Source organism: Neomonachus schauinslandi, chromosome 1, assembly GCF_002201575.2.
Source record: "Neomonachus schauinslandi chromosome 1, ASM220157v2, whole genome shotgun sequence".
Lineage (NCBI taxonomy): Eukaryota > Metazoa > Chordata > Mammalia > Carnivora > Phocidae > Neomonachus > Neomonachus schauinslandi.
The window spans coordinates 23885314-23907448 of record NC_058403.1 but is presented as its reverse complement, the minus strand read 5'-3'; positions in this window follow the sequence as shown (position 1 = coordinate 23907448).

The window sequence follows — 22135 nt, the reverse complement described above, 5'->3', positions numbered from 1 at the left end:
TTTACAGGATTTATTAATGAAAGTGTTCTTTTCTTTTGTCTACAACAATAATAATAGACAATTTTGAGTTCTTGCAATGTGTTAGGAATTATTTTAAGTGCCTTAAATGCAATAATACATGTAATCCTCACAACAACCCTCCGTGCTGGATGTTATTATTTCCAATTTTTAGAAGAAAAAATATGAGGAAACAGAGAGGTTAAGTAAATTGATCAGTCACATGACCAGTGAGTAGAAGAACCGAGATTCAAAGCCAAGCAGCCTGGCTCCAAAGCTCATGTTTTTAATCACAGCACTATGCTGGCACTTACCATGAGAGCCTGTGCTGAGACTTTCCTGATTCTCCCTGTGTCTTATCCTATGAAACGTGTAGAAATACAACATAGAAAATCTCTGTGTTCTTGAATTAAACAAAGATTAATATAATACCAAACATGATATCCGTAAGAGTTGATAAATTAGAATTCATTAAAATTAAAATCTTCCACTTTTTGAAAGATACTCTTAAGAGACTGAATACACAAGACAAAGATAATATTTGCAAATTATGTATCTGACAAAGGACTTGTAACAGAATGTATACAAAACTGTCAAAACTCATTAAGAAAGCACTTTTTAATGCGATTTAAAAACATGGGCAAATATTTGAACAGTCACTTCACCAAAGAAGAGATGCAGATAACAAATAAGAACATGAATAATGCTCATCATCATCACTTATGAAATAAAGTTTAAAACCACAGCAAGACACTACTGCGCATGTATTAGAATCACTAAAACTAAAAAGGCTGACCATGCCAAGTGTTGATGATGATGCCAAGTGAGGAAATAGAATTCTCATAACTGCTAATAAAAAGATACTGGAAAACACTTTGGCAAATTTTTAAAACATTAATTATACATATGATACAGTCATTCAACTTCCAAGTGTTTATTGAAGAGAAATGTCTACATCTCTCAAATCCTGCTTTACAAATGGTCATAATATCTTTGTTTATATTATACAATCCAGTGTATTTGAATAGGTAGCCAGTGCATGGATAAACAGAATGAGCTATTTTTATATAATACAATACTCTGTAGCAATTAAAAGGTATTGACTATTGATACACACACCACAAAAATGCATCTCAAAATAATTGTGTTGAGTGAAAGAAGCCAGACAAAAATAGTTCATACCTACCTTATCATTCTATTTACACAATTTTCTAGAAAATTTAAACTACCTTATAGTGTCAGAAAGCAAAACAATGGCTGCCTAGGAATGGCAGGAAGATGGGAAGGAGGGACTACCAAGGAACATAAAGAAACTTTTGGGTGTGATCAATATGTGTACTATCTTTGTTGTGCTGATGATTTCACAGTTGTATACATATGTCAAAACTTACAAAACTGTACACTTTAAATATGTATGGCACATTATATATCAATTTTACCCCAATAAACTTGTGTTTTAAAAGTTAGAGATAAATGAAGGTGGGATAATCCCCCCAACTTCTCTACCAGACTTAAATGAAAACAAGTCCCACTCCAAATTTTATCATACATTACAACATCTATTATCAAACAGGCAAGAAAGAGTCAATACCTTGTTCTGTAAGCTTAATGTGGGTCCAGTGGTCTGTTCATTTGTCTTCTAACCACCTGTACAGGAAAACTTCATTTAAGAACAACAACAACAAAAAACTATCTGTGAGGCAGAATTCAGCTTCTTTTATTGTTACCATCAGACAACCAACCAATTTGAATCCATGCATAGACATGGGAATCTTTAGAGATTATGCTCAGTAGACCCTCACTGAGCTAAATCTTAAAGGCTTACTAGTTCTTTTCTTCCTTATGCCAAAGAAGAAACTATCCTAAAATAATTATTTGAATCATCTATTTTGTTCAATGCTAATATCAACAAATAAGACTCATTTCTTATATCCATTATGTCAACAAGTCACTATTTTCAGCCATGGAAATTAATAAATTTCATTAAAATATTTAGCAATGTCTCTGGTATTAATAAAAGAGGAAACTGAAGGTCTTTCAGTAGCTACCACTGGTGTCCCTTCATCTTGATTTCAATGTCACTGACATAGACCTGAAGTAGAAACACCAAATTAGGGTCACTTGCTACACAGAGATTAAACCAAACTACTTTCTCAATCATACCACGCTGTCTAAATGAAGGTGTGTTCAAATAAACTTAAAAAATTTCAGCAGAGGATTTGTTTTTAATTACATAACACATCACCTTACTCCAATACTTCATTCACCAAATATATATTTAGTACCAATCATATGGCCCTGTGCTACCAAGGCTGAGTGAAATTTGGTTGTAGATAAGAGGAATAAAGTAGAAAATACACTCTATAATTTTCGCCAAACTTCGATGTTGAAAAGAATCATCTAGGGTATTTGATAATGTAATTTCCTCACCACCTCCCTCCACCTCCTTTTTCAGTCAGTTTGAGAAAAGTTCTGGGGAATTTTTATTTTTTAATTATTTTTAAGTAGGCTCCTTGCCCAACTTGGGGCTCCAACTCACCACCGCGAGATCAAGCCTTGCATATTCTATCAACCGAGCCAGCCACAGGTCCCTGGAGAATTTTTATTTTTAAGAAGTCTTTTAGGTGATTTTTTATTATTGGGGAAGTTTGGAAAACACTGCAGAAGTGTTTGATACCACAAGTTCTTCTTCAATAGGAAAACTGTAATAATTATTTCTCATAAGAATAAAACCTCAGGCTGGTTACTCACCCTTAGTATTTTAATTTATTGTCTATTTCTCTGTTGTTTTTTTTTTTTTTCACATGTACTGAAAATAAGGCATACAAAGATAATCACTTTTAACTCTACATTTCATGTTCATCATTTTCATGCCACATTCTACAGTGATTCTCAAAGTTATAATTTTCTTTTTTTTTAATTTTTTTTTAAAGATTTTATTTATTTATTTGACAGAGAGAGAGACACAGCGAGAGAAGGAGCACAAGCAGGAGGAGTGGGAGAGGGAGAAGCAGGCTTCCCGCGGAGCAGGGAGCCCGATGCGGGACTCGATCCCAGGACCTGAAATCATGACCTGAGCCGAAGGCAGACGCTTAACGACTGAGCCACCCAGGCGCCCCCAAAGTTATAATTTTCTTTCACCACCAGTCTCACTATAACGGGTCTCAAGCGTTTTCTAAGAAAATCATGTTTGGGGAAAGTATTAAGCATTTGGCTCTCTTAACCTCCATTGCACTTTTGTTCTGGTCTGGGACTTTAGAAAAATAAAAATTACATTTCTCAAGTTCCCTTACTCTTAATGTTCTATACCAAAATTAGGGATCTTTTGGTTTTTCTCATTTTTTCTATTTTTTTTATTTTTATTTTTTTTAAAGATATCTAAGTTAGAAGTGAAATAAGAGCACCCTTCCTGCTATTATAGCTATCAAGCAATGTGTGGAATGTGAGTGAGTATTTGTACGAATCTACGGTAGTGAGAGTGTTCCAATTCATGAGCATCAAGCGTCCGTAGGTGTAAATGGGATTGACTGAAACAAAAGCTTTTCATCTAGGCATCTGAACAACCATGAATTAGCAGATTACATTCTTAGACAATTCTCATTGGGGTTTGTGTTTCCTTCACTTGAATCTGGGATGGCTTGTGCCTTCTTCAACCATTCTGGCAAAAGTCATCTCAAAACTTGTGAACCTACCATTTAAGAGGACTGGGAGTTTCTGCTTTATTCTTCTTAGAGCGCCAAGTCCCATTTAGAAAGCCCACTCCCTTGCCATACTGTGAGGAGGCACAAGGCTATATGGAGACACAGAAACAGTTATCCGGGCAGTTCCCAATTGTTTCAGCTCCCCAGCCTTTGTTCATACCAGCAGAGACCACAGATACTATGGAGCAGAGATGAGTCCTACTTACTATTGCCTTTTCTATATTCCTGTCTCATGGGATGTGAACTATAATAGTATATATTATTGTTGTAAGCCACAGAGATTTGTGGTGGTTTACCAGAACAGCTGGAACTGATATGATACTGTAACAACAACCTAGTTGTATAACATTGGTTTTGGGCCTGGGTAGCGGGCTCACACAGAAAGGTGTTAAGGAAATTGTTACTGGAAGCTTAGAAACACTTTGAGAGGACTTAATGAGAGTTTGAAGAATAATGATGAAAATGTTAGTGGAGGCTGATGAAAAGGCTTTTATCATGGCAAAAGTTTTGGCAAAACCATTGCTGATGATAATATGGAAAATAGCAAGCCTAATGAACTCATGGATTTTCATGAGTATATTTCTTTTGTCTTTCTTTCTCTCTCTCTTTCATTTTTTTTTTTTTTTGGCATGGGTAAATTTCTAAGCAGAATGCAGAAAAGCCAATTGGCTACTCCATGCTTCCTATGATAAAACATAGGATGATAAATATGAACTAAAAAAGAACTGTTCACTTTTTAAGAAAAATCTGGAAGAAATATTTCTGACTCAAGACTTGTTGGGATCAAAACTAAAACTGTCCTATTCTTTATTTTCTCTACATTAAAAAAAAAGAGACTCTTAAAGAAAAAACAGATGGGGGTCCTTAGGACAAATATAAATTGTATGGTACTTCAAAATATCAGCGTAAAACTCCCAAGGGTATAACAGTAAGACACTCTGTTGATAACTTAGAAAGATTTAAGGCAGTGCTTCATTGAAGCTTTCAGTTACACAAAAGGTATCCTGAGGGTTTTATGAGCATTCTTCATGGACCCAGACTTTCTGGGTACAAAAATAAAACTAGTTTTCATCTCAAGTCTTTTTTAGCAGAATGTTCTCAGAATTAGAAAGATCTTCAAGAAAAAGATAAAATATGAAAAGCTGTCCAAAAAAAGTCTCAGGCTAAAGATAAAGCCAAGGGTATGATTGCAAATTCTTAATTAAGACCTCATAGATAATGTGAAAGAGAGAAGAGATCTTTTAAATAGTTTTAGAATGTGTCTCACAGCCATATTTTTAAAACAACAGAGCTTCTAAGAACCAAGGAATGTTGTCCCCCAGCAGCCTCAGCCCAAAATAGAGAAGTATCTGTCTTGGAGATTTGGGAGTATAGCACTTTCTAATGCAGTGTAACCAGTAAGTTTCATTAGAAATCTCCAAGGATTTTAAGATAATTGTACAGGTGTAGTCTTTCCCAGTTGAGAATAAGAAACAGTCCAGTGAAAAGACGACTTTGGATCTCTAAAACCTAATGGGCAGGAAGCAAGCTGAGAAAGCTACTCAGCTGTAAACATAGTCCATTTCTTATGGAAAAGGTAGGATGACCCAGAAGGGAACCAGAAGAACACAGATGGCAGAGGTAAGAAAAACAGATGATCATTCTCAGGGAGCAGGACTGGTGTCAGTCAATCAATGGTGACATGTGCCTTGCTGAAGTACAGAACTTCCATGGTAATTATCATGTGTATCCCCTTTCCTGCACTGTTGAATGAATTGTACATGGAAATTGTCCTGTGCTGTCTCACTATAGTACATTGGAGGTATGTGTGAGAGTGGAGCAGAAAACTTTTCTAGGTAGTAGTCTTCAGACTGAGAAGAAATGTAATTGAAAAGTTGTACCCATGAAAATGCACCCAAGGATCTTTATCTGTATTTAGTTTAGATAATGACATGCTGGGATTTGAGCATGTGCCAAACGCTGTAAGATGAGATTTTGCATATGAGAAAAAATGTAAATAATTTGTGGTCAGAGGGTAAATTCTGGTGGATAGATGATTGCTGCTATTTATTTAACAGTCCTTCCCTTGGAAGCTGGGGTTTATGCACCATCCCTTTGAATCTCAGCTGTCTTAATGACAGCTTTGACCAATAGTGGATGATGAAGTTATGCTATGCCTCTTCCAAATAGAGATTTTAAAAGAACATTTTCCCACTTTTAGGAGCCTTGAGCTGCCATGAAAGATGTATGATTAACTGGAAGGCTTCACAGTAAGAGGAAACTGAAGGCAGCCACATAAAGCATAAGAGAGGGAGAAATCAAGAGAGAGAGAGAGAGATCCAGTCAGTCTTCAGAGTTTCAGCCTTTGATTGAGTGATCCTACCTGAGACCCCATCATGAGACAGCCTGAAGAAGAAGCAAGGCATCCCTGCTGTGCCCATTCTGAATTCTTGACCCATAGCATACTGAGATATAATAATTTGTTTTTCTCTACTGCAGCCGAAAGAATGCATGTGTTCCCCAAAAATTCATTTGTTGAAATTCTAACCCTCAAGGTAATAGTATTAGGAGGTGGGGTCTTTGGGAGGTGATTAGATAATGAGGGTGGAGCTCTCATGAATGGGATTAATACCCTTATAAAGGGGAGCCCTAAGAGCTCTCGTGCCCTCTTTCTGCCAGGTGAGAATATAATCAGAAGACAGCAGTCTGCAATTTAAAATAGAACTCTCACCGGAACCTGACTATACTGATGACCAGATCTGAAACTTTCAGCTTCCATAACAGTGAGAAACAAATTCCCCTTGTTTCTAAGTCACCTGTCTGTGGTGCTTTGTTACAGTTACGCAAACTAAAACAGCTACTAAGTTTTGAGGTAGTTGCTATGTATCAATAGATAACTTTGATTCTGATGCCCACCTCCAGTTTAAGTACTGAAATCCTTTAATTTAATAAATCCCTTAAAATTGCAGTATGATTTTAGTTTCCTATGCCACATCCTGACTGGAAACAACCTCTCAAATCTTTCTCACTGAAAATAAAACCCTTTCTAAGTAACAGTGATTTTAACGTCTATTCAGTAATGAGTGTTATTTATATATTGGCTGAATATCACTAGGAAATCTATGGCATTGACTGAATTGTGTCCCCCTGAAAATTCCACCTTGTATAATAATTACATACATTCGATATACCATGTGAGAGTAAGACATATATGACACACTTCTGGAAGTGATCTTGAAGGAAATTTCATCATATAAATATGGTTGCATAAACAAAAAGTCATATAAACAAAACTAATACAAAACTAATTATAAATCTCTTGACCAATATATCTCAGATAAGAAGGACAAGGACAAAAAATATGATATTATTATTATTATCATTATTTCAATATTATTTTAGTTTCAATTACATTCATTTAAGTTTTAAATAAGTTTGAAAAAATATATCTGTGTTTGGGAAAAACAGGTATTTTAATACGAACTAATGAAGTGAATGATGAGGTGAAAGTTTCAATTGTGGCTGCTGATTCTGAAGAAGGGCATGTCCTTCCCAGTAACTACCTTATCTGTCTATGCTACAGAATCACTCCTCCAGATAGTACCTGAGAAAATTAAACCCCATTCTGAAAGGGAGTGACTACTAACCTATAGTCTTTGAGATGAACAATTCTAATAATCATTCTAAGCCATGGAAATATGATTGTCACAATGATGTGTGTGGGTGGGTGCTGCCGGTCTTTAATATTCGGCGTCTTGAATGGCTAAGCATCCTGCAATTGGCCACGGTCCCACAAAATGCCAGTAGCTTACCTATTTAAAAAATTAAAAAGCAAGGGGCCAGTTTCTTTCTTTCTTTGATTTAGTTTAGAAAGGTCCAGCCAAACAGGAAGTCTGACACTGAAAACAACCCTCAGGCACTTCTTCACTGGTTACATTCAAGTATAAAATAAATTTTTCTTCTAAAGGTGAGGAAGTAAAAAGAGAATGATAAAGCAGATATTATATGATATTCAGGACAAGTAAAGGTTACGAGTAAAACTGCTATCGTTTGCTATATTGTCTGGCATCCTCCTGATGGAAACTGGGGAAATAGCAGAGAACCAATGGGTTAAGGATCATGTAAAGAAAAGAAGGCCTGAGTGCAGTGTTATTCTTTTGTTCTTTTAATTTCGGCAACAGTGCCCTACCTTTTTGTTTTTCTTTTCATTGAAAGCCAGGGCTCTTTCATCATTCACAAAGTGTAACATCTAGGCAGAAGGGAAAATGTTGCTAATTAATATTAGCACAAGATTTTACCTCTGTGATTTTTTAAAAAATCATGTTTTTATTGAGTCTTTCTGAGCTCTGTACCTCTGCATCAAAGAAAAGACCTGCCTCAAGGCTGACTCCCCATTCCCTCTCTGCTCCTTTATCCTGGGGCCAAATAGAAGAACTGCTTTCAAAAATTGTAAATAGCAGGATAAAAGCAAAGAGAGGTGGTGCTGCCCTGTCAACCACATGACTGCAATCTCCTCAAGCCCTCGCTCTTACAAAGTGAAGCTATTAATTGACAGCATGATCTGTTTGACTTATTTCCAATAACTTTATGTTACGTTCTCAGGAGGAGCTGTGAGTTGACCTTCACTGTCTTCCAAAATTATTTGCACCTGGAAGACATCCTTTCTTTCTCTTTTACAATGGTAGTGCATGTTTGACTCTATTTTTAGAGTTCTATGGTTATGTCAATTATGATCAGGTGAAATAAGAGAATAATATACCTATATTCAACCCCTAATCCTTTCATGAGATAAGAAATAATGCATTTTTATTTATTTATTTATTTATTAAAGATTTTATTTATTTATTTGTTAGAGAGAACTCATGAGCAGGGAGAGGGGCAGAGGGAAGAGCAGGCTCCCCACTGAGCAAAGAGCCTGATGCGGGACTCGATCCCAGGACTCTGGGATCATTGACCTGAGCCGAAGGCAGAGGCTTAACCAACTGAGCCACCCAGGAGCCCCAGCAATAATGTTTGTTATATGATCATAAAGTAACAGAGAAATGGTGAGAGATGTATCCATCAAGTTAAGTTTTTTACAAGTTTCTAAATATCTACTAACATATGCTCTCTTTTTCTGTGTTTCTCATATTTTTTCCTTTTTTTTCTTTCAAATTTATAATTTCCTTATACATTTGTATATAGGATTTCCCTCAGGATAATTTACTGGAGAGACATGGCCATTGCTTCCTGGATCAACAGAAATGTATGTCTTATTCTAACATGGAACAGAAGAATTTTCTTAATCATTTAAAAACTCAGTCTAAAATAGAACTAAGAACAGACTATGATAAACTACACATATCATATAAACTATATTCCTAGGAAACTTTAGCAATTCTAGGCTCCCTATCTTTATATATTCCAACTGAAAACCAGGGTTTTATTTTTTCTCTTTTTTAAATAAAGTTGTATTCATTAATCGAGAATGTTCTATTGGCCTTTTTTTTTTTTAAGATTTTATTTATTTATTTGACAGAGAGAGAGACAGCGAGAGCAGGAACACAAGCAGGGGGAGTGGGAGGGGGAGAAGCAGGCTTCCTGCCGAGCAGGGAGCCCGATGTGGGACTCGATCCCAGGACCCTGGGATCATGACCTGAGCCAAAGGCAGACGCTTAACGACTGAGCCACCCAGGCGCCCTGTTCTATTGGTCTTTTCTGGTCCAGTCTCCCAGTGTGTCTGTGTTTCCACCCTGAAACTGAAGAAACTTTCAGAGTTTTGCCTGCCATGAATGTTGACAGAGGAAATTAGATTCTCCCTCTGCACCCCTCCCTGTGCTAACCCTGACCTCTCTCTCTCCTGTCAAGTTATACTTGATGACCTAGGAAATGAATAAGTTCTTGTAAATGCAGCCTTTCTTAACCAGGTTCTGGGAGATAATTAAACGCGAATGTCCTAAGGCACACAATGTAGGTGTTATCCTTAAGAGAACTGAGTAAATAGTCACTGAAATAATTTCCATCAGACCTTTAAAAATAAAGTGCTATGTCAACCCCATACCTATTTGGAGGCTTCTCCGTCAAGAGTCTCATCCTTCAAGTTTCAGCCTTTTGAACATGAATCATTTTGCTGATGAAGAGGGTAGATGATGATGACCTTGTCTCTTGACTAATCCAAACTATCCGTTCTTTGCTGTTTTTCACTGGGTCCTGTAAGACTGGACCTTCCCTGGTTCTGATAGATGGAAATTCTCTTCTATCGGGTCTTGTTTTACTTTTTTATTCAAAGCTTCACCGTAAAAACTATGAAGGGTGTCAAGTCTTATTCTTGACATGTTAATGAAAGCATACAAAAATCTGGAAAAATTTATCTGAAAATTACTTCAAGATCATCTTCTTGCTCTGGCCCCAAATACTCTGTCACAAGATGAGTATTGTTTTTTTTTTCTCCTGAGGCAGACAGATATCTCAGGCAAAGTAGAAATAGACATATAGAGAAGGATGAGAGATAAAAGTACATTGACATTTTTTTTCACATCTGAACCCAGTCATTCTCATGTAGAAAATTCCTTTGTCTTTGATCTATTCCTGTGGTACAAATGTTAACATATGACTCCATAAATTTGAATATCCACTGTTCAAAATACTCAACTGAGCTTTGTTGAATCATCTGCCCAAGGCATCAAAGCTCTGGTTGTTCTGAGGTCACATATAATCCCTAATGTTCGGGTATGAAGAATTTCTAACAACCATCTTGATTTCTTTACATATAAGGACTACTATTCCTATAGACATTCAAGTATTTTTACTCCATTCTCTGATCCTGGTCATGTAAAACCAGTTTTAACATGCTTCAAATCACAGGAACAAGCTTTAACTGTGTCCTTCAGGAGTGATCTAGCAATAGTGTTACTTTATTAGTCACTTCTTAAGCAGAGGAAATTTTTTTTTAAGATTTTATTTATTTATTTGAGAGAGAGAGAATGAGAGACAGAGAACAGGAGAGGGAGGAGGGTCAGAGGGAGAAGCAGACTCCCTGCTGAGCAGGGAGCCCGATGCGGGACTTGATCCCGGGACTCCAGGATCATGACCTGAGCCGAAGGCAGTCGCTTAACCAACTGAGCCACCCAGGCGCCCAAGCAGAGGAAAATTTAACAAGCAGTTTGTTTTCCCTACTAAGAAGCTCAGGGCTAGATAAAATATTCAAGAACAACATTCAAATTGTTTAGATTATTGGTTAATTAAAACTAAAAAGAATTTAGTATTTTACCAATGTGACATAGCCATGGCTTCAATTATAGTCAGAACAAAGTTTTTGTAAACTAGCAAATTATAAGTTATTAAAAATATATAGGACAAAAATACAAAGGAAAATCACATGCTGTGTCTTATTGTTAATTGCCTTCCTACCTGCATCATTCTGTTGTTACTTATTTCTATGCAACTACAGCACTTTAATGACTAACAATGAAAATGTCTTTTTACTTTTCTCCTAATAATATCTGAAACTGAAAAAGGTGAGCTCTTATAGGAAAAATAAATCTTATTTTAGAAACTTCATAAAGATATTTTATGAGCAATCCTTAATTCTCAGGGTTTTCATGTAGAGAATTAGAAAAAGAATTAAGGTAGAAAAGTAGAATAACTTAAACTGAAACTATTAACTCCTTTAATTAGAAATTAATTTTTTGGTCCCTTATGTACACTTATATTTCTAGTGATGTATGATCCTATAATTCTTATTCATGAAAAATATCCCTATTCCAATTAAGATGCAAGTAAATTCTTGAATAGGGAATTAGATATGTGGGTTTGTTGTTATAATAAGTAATTTAAATTCTGCAAATCTGTGTGAGTTTCTCTTTTGCCCAGTTCTGCATGGGAAAAATTTCACTTTAAGACTTGAAATAGGAAATGGGGAAGACTACCATGATTATGTTTTACAGGCTGCTGACTTGTTTCTTTTACTCTTTTGGCATATGTCCAAATGCAACATTATAATGAAACAGGTCTGCAATCTTCAATGCCACCAAAGGTCCTCATTATTGGTGACAATCAGATGGATACCATCTGCTAACAGTGATTTATTATTGAGAGGATCTTTAATGGCATGCCACGCTTTATATATAAGGTAAATGCATTGTCCTTTAGGCACTATACCTTTTTAAGATGATTACCTTAAACAGTTGAGTATTCCCTCTTAAATTTTACAGACCAAACACTATATGTACATAAAAGTACACAAATGGTTAGATCCATGAGGCTTTTAACTCACTTTGTAAACTTATGTTTTCTTTAAGATTGTGTGTTACATTGGGACGCCTGGGTGGCTCAGTCAGTTAAGCATCTGCCTTCGGCTCAGGTCATGATCCCAGGGTCCTGGGATCGAGTCCCGCATCGGGCTCCCTGCTCCGCGGGGAGCCTGCTTCTCCCTCTGCCTCTGTCTCTCTCTCTGTCTCTCATGAATAAAAAAAAAAAAAAAAGATTGTGTGTTACATGATTAGTAATCTAATTATAGGCAACTTGTGTGTAATAAACATTGTCAAAAAAAATGTAGAGGAAAAGATTGCTTCTGTCAGGGTGCAGGAATTCTTTTTCCCTTCAAGATGCCTCTAGCAGGACTAAAAATCAAATTGAAATGAGACAGATTAACAGGAGAACATCAAATCTAATTGTGTATGTAGGGGAAGTCACACAGACATGGATATTCCAAAGACAGTTGGGCAAAATGGGGTATATCTGTCATTCTGAGCTAAGGAAAAGGGGATAGAGGTCTGGGACTACAGAGGAAAGGAATGTAATTTACAGGAAGATGAAAAAGAGTAAATTTTTGGTGAATGAATGTTTGCTGGGCCATTCAGAAACAATGGACAAAGAAATTTTGGTCAAAGTGGCCTTGCTAGGTTCCTTCTGGTCTACCATACCTAGTTCCTATCATAATGTAGTTATCTGTGGTAATAGCTCTCTTCCTGAAGCAGGTCTTCTATCTAAATTCCTTTTAGTCAGTTAAGGGGAGGTGAAAAGTTTTCTTGAATCTACTGGGTTTTGACAGCTTTTTAACTCACAATAGTCTTCATGCCAAAGTTGTCCATTTTGGGGTGATCTGACTTTGGCACCTACACTTCTTTACTGGAAGTGGTTTAAAAATGTTATCAAAGGGGCGCCTGGGTGGCTCAGTTGGTTGAGCGACTGCCTTCGGCTCGGGTCATGATCCCGGAGTCCCGGGATCTAGTCCCACATCGGGCTCCCAGCTCAGCGGGAAGCCTGCTTCTCCCTCTGACCCTATCCCCTCTCATGCTGTCTCTCTCTCTCTCTCTCTCTCAAATAAATAAATAAATAAAATCTTAAAAAAAATTTAAAAATGTTATCAAAGACTGTGAAGAAGAAGAATTCAGCAAAGTTGAAAGATATAAAATCAATGTGCAGAAATCTGTTACATTTCTATACATTAATAATGAAGAAGCAGAAAAAGAAATCAAGGCATCAATCCCATTTACAATTACAACAAAAACCATAAGATATCTAGGAATAAACCTAACCAAAGAGATAATAGATTGTACTCTGAAAACCATAGAACACTTCTGAAAGAAATTGAAGATGACACAAAGAAAGGAAAAACATTCCATGCTCATGGATTGGAAGAACAAATATTGTTAAAATGTCTATACCACCCAAAGCAATCTACACATTTAATGCAATCCCTATCAAAATACCACCAGCCTTTTTCACTGAGCTACCACAAAACAATCCTAAAATTTGTATGGAACCACAAAAGACTCTGAATAGCTGAAGAAATCTTAAAAAAGAAAACCAAAGCTGGACTTCAAGCTATATTACAAAAACAGACATAGATAAATGGAACAGAATAGAGAATCCAGAAATAAACCCACAAGTATATGGTCAACTAATCTTCAACAAAGAAGGAAAGAATATCCAATGGAAAAATGACAGTCTCTTTAACTAATGGTGTTGATAAACTGGACAGCACCATGCAGAAGAATGAAACTAGACCACTTTCTTATACCATACACAAAAATAAATTCAAAATGGATGAAAGACCGAAATGTGAGACAGGAAACCATCAAAATCCTAGAGGAGAAAACAGGCAGCAACCTCTTTGAAATCAGGTATAGCAACTTCTTAAGAGACATGTCACCAGAAGCAAATGAAAGAAAAGCAAAAATGAACTATTGGGACTTCATCAAGATAAAAAGCTTCTGCACAGTGAAGGAAACACCAACAAAACTAAAAGGCAGCCTACAGAATGGGAGAACATATTTGCAAATGACATATCTGAGAAAGGGTTAGTATCCAAAATATATAAAGAACTTACAAAACTCAACACCCAAAAAACAAATAACCCAATCAAGAAATGGGCAGAAGACATGAATAGACATTTTTCCAAAGAAGACATCCAGATGGCTAACAGACACATGAAAAGATGCTCAACATCACCGATCATCAGGAAAATACAAATCAAAACCATGATGAGATACTACCACACACCCATAAGAATGGCTAAAATAAACAACACAGGAAACAACAGATGTTGGGGAGGATGTGGAGAAAGGGGATCCTCTTACCCTGTTGGTGGGAATGCAAACTGGTGCAGCCGCTCTGGAAAACAGTATGGAGGTTCCTCAAAAAGTTAAAAATAGAACTACCCTAGGACCCAGAAATTGCACTACTAGGTATTTATCCAAGATAGATAGAAAAATGCTGATTCAAAGGGGTACATGCACCCCAATGTTTATGGCAGCATTATCAACAATAGTCAAATTATGTAAAGAGCCTAAACATCCATTGACTGATGAGTGGATAAAGAATGGAATATTACTCAGCCGTCAAAAAGAATGGAATTTTGCCATTTGCAGTGATGTGGATGGAGCTAGAGTGTATTATGCTAAGCGAAATAAGTCAGTCAGAGACAAATACCATATGATTTCACTCATATGTGGAATTTAAGAAACAAAATAGATGAACATGGGGGAAGGTGAAAAAAAAGGAGAGGGAAGCAAACCATAAAAGACTTAACTATAGAGAACAAACTGGGGGTTGCTGGAGGGGAGGTGGGGGGGGTGGGCTAAAAGGGTGATGGGCATTAAGGACAGCACTTATGATGAACACTGGGTGTTATATGTAAGTGATGAATCACTAAATTCTACTCCTGAAACCAATATTACACTATATGTTAACTAACTAGAATTTAAATAAAAGTTTGAAAAAGAAAAAAAAGACTGTGAAGAAGAAAAAACAAAACAAAACAGAGGAATGTAGTTGTTGATTTGAAGGAATAAGTAGGCAAAAAACATAGGTGTTTGAACCTGAAAACTTTAGTTTAGATTTCCCTCATTTATATACATATTCCTACCCAATGAATTTTATCCCAGTGTGTAAAATGGACAAACCAATGAACACGGGCTATAGAGATGCATGTGTGGAATTATATATATTAATCCATAGCTATAATATATACCAGTACATAAGATATTTCTTATTGTATAGTAGGTAGTATTTGCTTGTGTGTGCATGGATGTGTGTGTGTGTGTGTGTGTATAAATACTTGTATTTAATTTAAATACATTTCATCTTCTTATACTGGATGGTTACTGAAATTTATATTACACACTTCTGAGAATTTTCACCAGGCCTAGAAAACTCAGTTACTATCTTTGGATGCTGTTTGTTGTCTGCTCATATAAAGTAAAATTCAAGGTAAGTTTTATGCAGAATTTAACATAGATATATTTGTAAATATCTTCATTTTTTGGAATATTTTCTCTTTCTCCATTCTCTTCTCCAGCACAGGTACCCCTGTAGTTGTAGGGCAGGAAACGCATTCTGCTCTTCTTAAGTAGATGTTAAGTCTTAGGATAAACATGGACCGCCTTCCAGAAGCACTCATTAATTAGATACTAAATATACACACACATTTATTATGTATATATGTTTTGACAATTTTATATATATGTACATATATGTTATTTTATGGAACATATATAAATTTTCAATTTTCAATGAGAGCATAATATATTGCTTATTTCACACTTTCAGCTGGCCATATTTTTGTAATCCTCCATGACTGTTAAGGTGGTCATTCACTCTACTCTAGTACTGAGGTTATTTTGAAGAAAAAGATTAAAAAATATTTTAAAATTTTCTTCACCATAAGATCTCTGATCATCTGACTCAGTTTAATCTTACTCACTACAAATATGTATTATTTTATATTTCCTGACTCCTTGTCCCCACTCACAACTTCTGGGTTTTGTTGTTCTGTTTTGTTTTTTTATGTATCCTCTAAAATCTTCTTGATAGATAATTAATGTTTGATTAAAACTAAGATGCTGTTGGACCATTTCATGTTTTAATACATTTAACGTATTTATCAACAGTATTGCTTCTAAAAGTTTTTGTGTTGCACATAAGATGTTTTCAAACACTCATGCCTCTTCATACCTTGCATATAACTCAAGTAATAAAGTCCTCAAATTATATTCAATTAATGTATAAAAAAATACCTTATTTGATTGGAAGATGGTTTTGATTTAAATAGTCATCATGGTTCTATTTTATCTATTTGAAGTAATGATTAAATCAATGTATTTAGCTATATGCTTTTTTTATTATTAACATATAATATATTATTTGTTTCAGGGGTACAGGTCTGTGATTCATCAGTCTTACACAATACACAGCATTCACCACAACACATACGCTCCCCAAATATTTTTGCTGGTAGAGATATAGTAATTCTTTTGCCTGTATTTTTATAGAATTGTAATGACATCTCATGTTATTTAAAACAATTAGTTTGCACAAAAATATCCAGTGAATATTCAAATGTTAAAAGAAATTTCAGTATATATATATATATATATATAGCCAAACTTTTGAATACATCAGCTTTATAATTTGGTCAGATTTATGCAAATTTTCCCTTATAACACAGTTGAGGTCAGTGAAGAAAAAATACTGGAAATATTTCAATAGAGGATATTTAATATACATAATTGGTTATAATCTTCATATATAAACCAGTTACAAAGGGCACTTGGAGATAATTCAGAAATAATAACTACAGATAGTAACTATCAACCCAAAGCCCAGAAAAAACAAAAGAATTTAGGGTTCCCAAAATATAAGAGCTTTTATATTAGAGGCACAGTCCTGAAGCTGGAGATCAGACATCTAAGCAGGGGATACAATCTGTCTCTTGCCTACACTGCTTGGGGGTATAGGAAGCTGGTTTTCAGAGTGCCAAACAATGCTGGAGGTTGGAACCAAAGGTCACACCAGGGTGACATGCCAGTGGAAGGGGTAAAGTGCTGCTGATGGGGTCACAGAAACAACAACACAGAAAAGAAGTCCATCCATCTCCCCTTGTCCTACCTCTACATGTCTACCGAGTGCCCTACACAGAATCTAGCATGAGTCAGGCTGGAAAAGGAGTCAGGAAATGTGCTTTGTGGAGTCCTTTTCCCACTATCACAGACCATGGTGTAGAAGGGTAAGTTTGGAGCATGGAGACCAACTCGCTGCTGGTTTCCCATTGCAGGAAAAAAAGCAACAAACTAAACAAAAATATAGCGGTAGGGCTCCAGTTTCATCTCTCTTAATGTATTTATTACACTAAATATTAAGTCTATTAATGTATTAATGACACCATTAACATTATTTTTACATTTTTCTCTCCCAAAATTATTTCTCTCACCCATTTTATCATGGCGCCTATTTCACCTTTTTAACTTCATTGCTTTTTTTTTCTTCATTGCTTTTTAATACTGGGACACGTGCACTTTATGTGTATATTACCCGAATGCCCATAAGGTTTCATTGTATATAACAAAGATAAAGTGATGAAAACATTAGTCTAGAAATATTAGCATCTCCACATCCCACATGTTCCCCTAGGAATTAAAGTTACATGCTCAGACTTTTATTCTCTCAAACACTTCAGAGGTTCCTGAGAGGACCTTTTTATGCGCTAACATGTACTGTTCTTAGCCACTCCAAAATCTTTCTTCACTACATGGCTCTGTGGAAAGGAAAAAGTTTTCCTCAGTACTTTTAGGGTCCCTTGCTGGGTCTGAAAATTAAACTGACAAAGACTGATTAACAGGGGAAAAGAATGCAAGTTTATTTGATATAAGTTTTGCATATCACAGAGCCTTCATAAGGAAATGAAGACCCAGTGAAACAGATGTAAGTGTTTTTATGCTAGGTTTGACGAAGAGTGGACAGTTGTGGAGAAATATGACAAGCTAAGGAATGCAAAGTTAAGTGGAGTAAACCAGGGAAACTTAGCAAGGGCCTGTTCAGATTCTTTCTGGCATCCCTTTGACTTCAGAGATAAGGATGCATCTCTCACTTGAACGTTTTGTGACCTCCTTCAGGGAAGGAAGGCAGGGACTTTCTGCTGTTTTCTCAAACTCCTTCAGCTTAAAACATCCACTATGCCAGGGCGCCATATTTGGGGGTGGTGTGTCCTGAACCTCATCAGTTTCAAACTCTCAGGTGGTTTTTATAACTCAACATACATCCCAGCCACAGGCTTTTGATCAAAGTGCCACTGCAGCTGGCAAACACTTGCCAATGGCAACAAAGAGAACATGCTCCCCTCAGTGTTACAGCCAGTTATGGGTGAGGAGGTGAGCAGGGAAGACCACAGGGTTTGTAGGACTCTGAAGTATAGAATTTAGTGAAATAGCTCCTTCTTTTCTTACAGTTTAACACATTAGGAGGTGGTTGAGTCAGGACTGGGCACATCTAACAACTGCCTCACTTTTTTTTTTTTTTAGTTTATCTTTTTTAATTTAAATTCAATTAATTAACATATACTTTATTATTAGTTTCAGAGGTAGAGTTCAGTGATTCATTAGTCTTATATAATACCCAGTGCTTGAGGAGGGCACTTGCTAAGTTTCCCCTGGTTTACTCCGCTTAACTTCGCATTCCTTAGCTTGTCATATTCTCAACTGCCTCAATTTTACCAATGAGTCTCCCTCAAACACACAGAGATATTTGGATTGTGATCATGTAGCTGAGTCTGCTTGGCTATATGGACATCTTCCCTATGACTTTCAGGTTAGAGGAATAACCAGGATAAAGCAATTAGCTAATCAGTACTGTAAGGATCAGACAAAATAGAAAGAAAAAATTCCACAGAAAAATAGGATCACGTTCTTCAATAAATCAAAGTAACCTGAAGAAAAAAGCCTATTAAGATTGAAAACAAAGAAATTAAAAAGCCTAAGAACCCAGTTGCAAAATATAGTATGGAATTGTAGCCTGGTTTGAACTGACCAGCTACAAAAGATATATGGGAAGTCAGTGGAGGAGGAAAAATATAAATATAATTCAAATATGATATCTCACTAAGGAATTATTACTAATGTTATTGGTTATTTTAGCATGGAAAAATATTTTTTTAAGAAAATAATATTGAAGCATTACTGGAGAAGAATTGTTTATAATTTACAGTGTTTCACCTGAGAGTATGAAATGTAATATTTAGTTGGCTTAAATGACACCTTTGATATGATGGATTGTCCCTATCACGGGTACACACCATAGGCCTGGAACCCTGCAGGGGCTGGCTAAGATAGAAACATCTGCTTTCTAAATCTGAGGAAAGATAATAAATTTGCTAATTAACTTTATGAAATATTGAGGCTTAGCATTCACATAATGGATGTTAGAAATGTGTTCTCAATGGAGAAAATTGGAAATACTCAAGATCTATTGATTGACAGAAATCTTCTGGATGCTTTCCTCACTCTTTCTCAAAAAAAAAAAAAAAAATTGAGTAAATCTTGTATACTCAGCAGAGAGCCCGAGACTTGATTCCTGAAGACACAGTGGCTAACCCAATGATTCAGGAGATTCTTGTGTAATTATGCAGGCATGAAGTCATACCTCCTACCACGAGAACGCTGCCTTGATGCCTTGAGTGGAACTCTGTTGTAAGGAAAGTCAGATCACGTAAGTGGACAGAGATTTGGGACTTCCATAAGCTTAGCAAACATCACGTAGGAACGACTACTACTGCTTGTAAGCATGTGCCAGATTTTGATCTAAAATCTGCTTTTGTTAAAACTTACTAGTGAGTTTATCGGGGGCCAGCTTAATGATTGGCAGCTACTTTTGTGTATCAGAAAGAACATATGATGTGCCTGATGTAACTGATCAAATTCACTTTGCTTGTGTCACAACAGGTTTAACCTCATTTAAAATTTAATAGCTATCGTATCTCAGAGCAGTTTTGTATCCTATTATGCACACTGTGTAATCAATTTAAAACATGAATAAACTATTCACTAAATGTGTATCCTTTCTTTTCCTCTTCTCTTTTCAGATTTCTTACTTCTCTGCCTACTTACATTACCTCGATTTTTATATCTCAGTATATAATGAACTGATTTCTGCTCCTATCCCTGCAAGTAACTCAAACCAATTGTTACTAATGATCTCCTGATTAACAAAGTCAGTAATATGTTTTTAGTACTTGATTGATCTGGCTTTTTAAAAGCCCTGATAATTTTTGATACTATAAAATACAGTCAACTTCTTAATTTTTTTCTTTTCTTCCCTTAAACTTAAATGCTGTGTTTTCTTCCTTGATCTCTGATTTGATCTCTAACCAGCTAGTGGTTATTTCTCAATATTTTCTAGTTTTTGTCATGATTTTTAATACTTTACACACACCCCATGGCCAATCTCACCCACTCCAAATTACATCAATTACATAATCGCAAATGAATTTCAAGCATCTATTGTAAGACAGACTCCTTCTAAACCCAGGCACATGCAGTAAATTATAAATACCTCCAAGAGGATATCCACAGATGCCTCAACTACAAAATATTTACAACTGAATTTCCCTTTGCCTTAGTCCTTATTTGCATTAACTGTAGCACATCCTATCTTAGATGTTGATGACATCCATCTAGTATTTAAAAAATAAAATACATATGGGGATAAAATATAATAGTATTTGGCATCCAGTTGCTTTATACCATTTCTCTTTAGTCATGTGGATAAATACATATTTTAGATGGGGAAATGTTTTTTTTTAAACTTACTCAACAACATACAAACTTCTGAAGAAGACCTCAGGAGACACGTCATTTTACAGAGTTTTACCTACACTTCTAATTTTCTATTTTTTAAATTTTAGACGAAATAACCTCAAGCTATAGACATACTCCTAGACTAAGAATAGTTAATGAGTTGGTTATGATGCTGCTCTATTCTGGAATTGTGTGTTCTGAGGCACAAAGCATTTTTTTTTCCATATATAAGTGCAAATCACAATATCCACTTAGTGGAGGCTCTGATACAGAACCCAAAAGCCTTTGGGGACAAAAATAAATTTTCCTTTAGCTGCAGAGAATGCTGCTAGCTAAGAACTCTCAGCTCGCAGCATTCTTTGGAAATAGCCTTAGGTTGAAGAGAACCATCAGACCAAGGATCACACCCTTTACATGAGGGCAGCCTGCATCCTCACCCACACTCCGAACAACTCTGAAGAGCTAGCTCAGTTTCTGAGCTTCCTGAAGGATCACTGAGGCCTTTGTTAAGACTACATCAGACCTCAGTTTCTCCCTCTCCCAATCCTGCTTCCTTCCTTTCCCCATAGGCATTGATCCCAAAATTACTCTATAATAAACTTTTTGCATGCTAATCTTCATGTAAGATCTACTTCTTCAGGAAACCCTAATAGCAATAATTGGTTCCCTGAGTGGTTCAAAAAAGAAGTCCCTAAGATGGTATTTTGAAGCTGGGAGTTGGATCACCAACTTCTGATCCCTTTCAGCTGGAGAACACAGAAACTGAAAATAATGGAGATATAGATATCAGCTTTTATTCTTAGATTTCTTCCTGGCTCACAAAACTGAAAATATTTACTATCATCTAGTTCTTTACAGAAAAAAAGTTTGCTGGTGCCTGTGCTAATCCTAACAAATAGGGTTAAGTCACTGTATAACCCAGTGCTAGACCTGCTTAAGGAGGAAAAAAAAAAAAGACTATACCCATGTACCAAAGGAGTGCAGAACTTAGCCAATATATATTTGCAGGAGCTAAGAGATGGAAGATGCTGGATCAAAGGAGACTTTGGAAGCCTTCCAAAACCAAAGAGGGCTAATAGTCTTTGTACTTCCTTTGTGTTAGCTTTCTACAACTGCTATAACAACGTATCACAAATTTAGAGAGTTAAAGCAACAAAAATTTAATATCTTACTATAAGTCTTACAGACCCAAAATCAAGGGGTTGACTAGACTACAATACTTTTGGGATGATTAGGGAAGAATACATGTTCTTGCCTTTTCCAGCTTCTAGAGACTGTTCACATTCCTTGGTTCATGACCTTTTTCCTCCATTTTCCAAGCCAGCCGTGTTGCATCTTTCCGACCCTGTATCTTCTTCTTCTTCTTTTTTTTTTAAAGTCCAGCCTTTTTTTTTTTTTTTTTAAGAT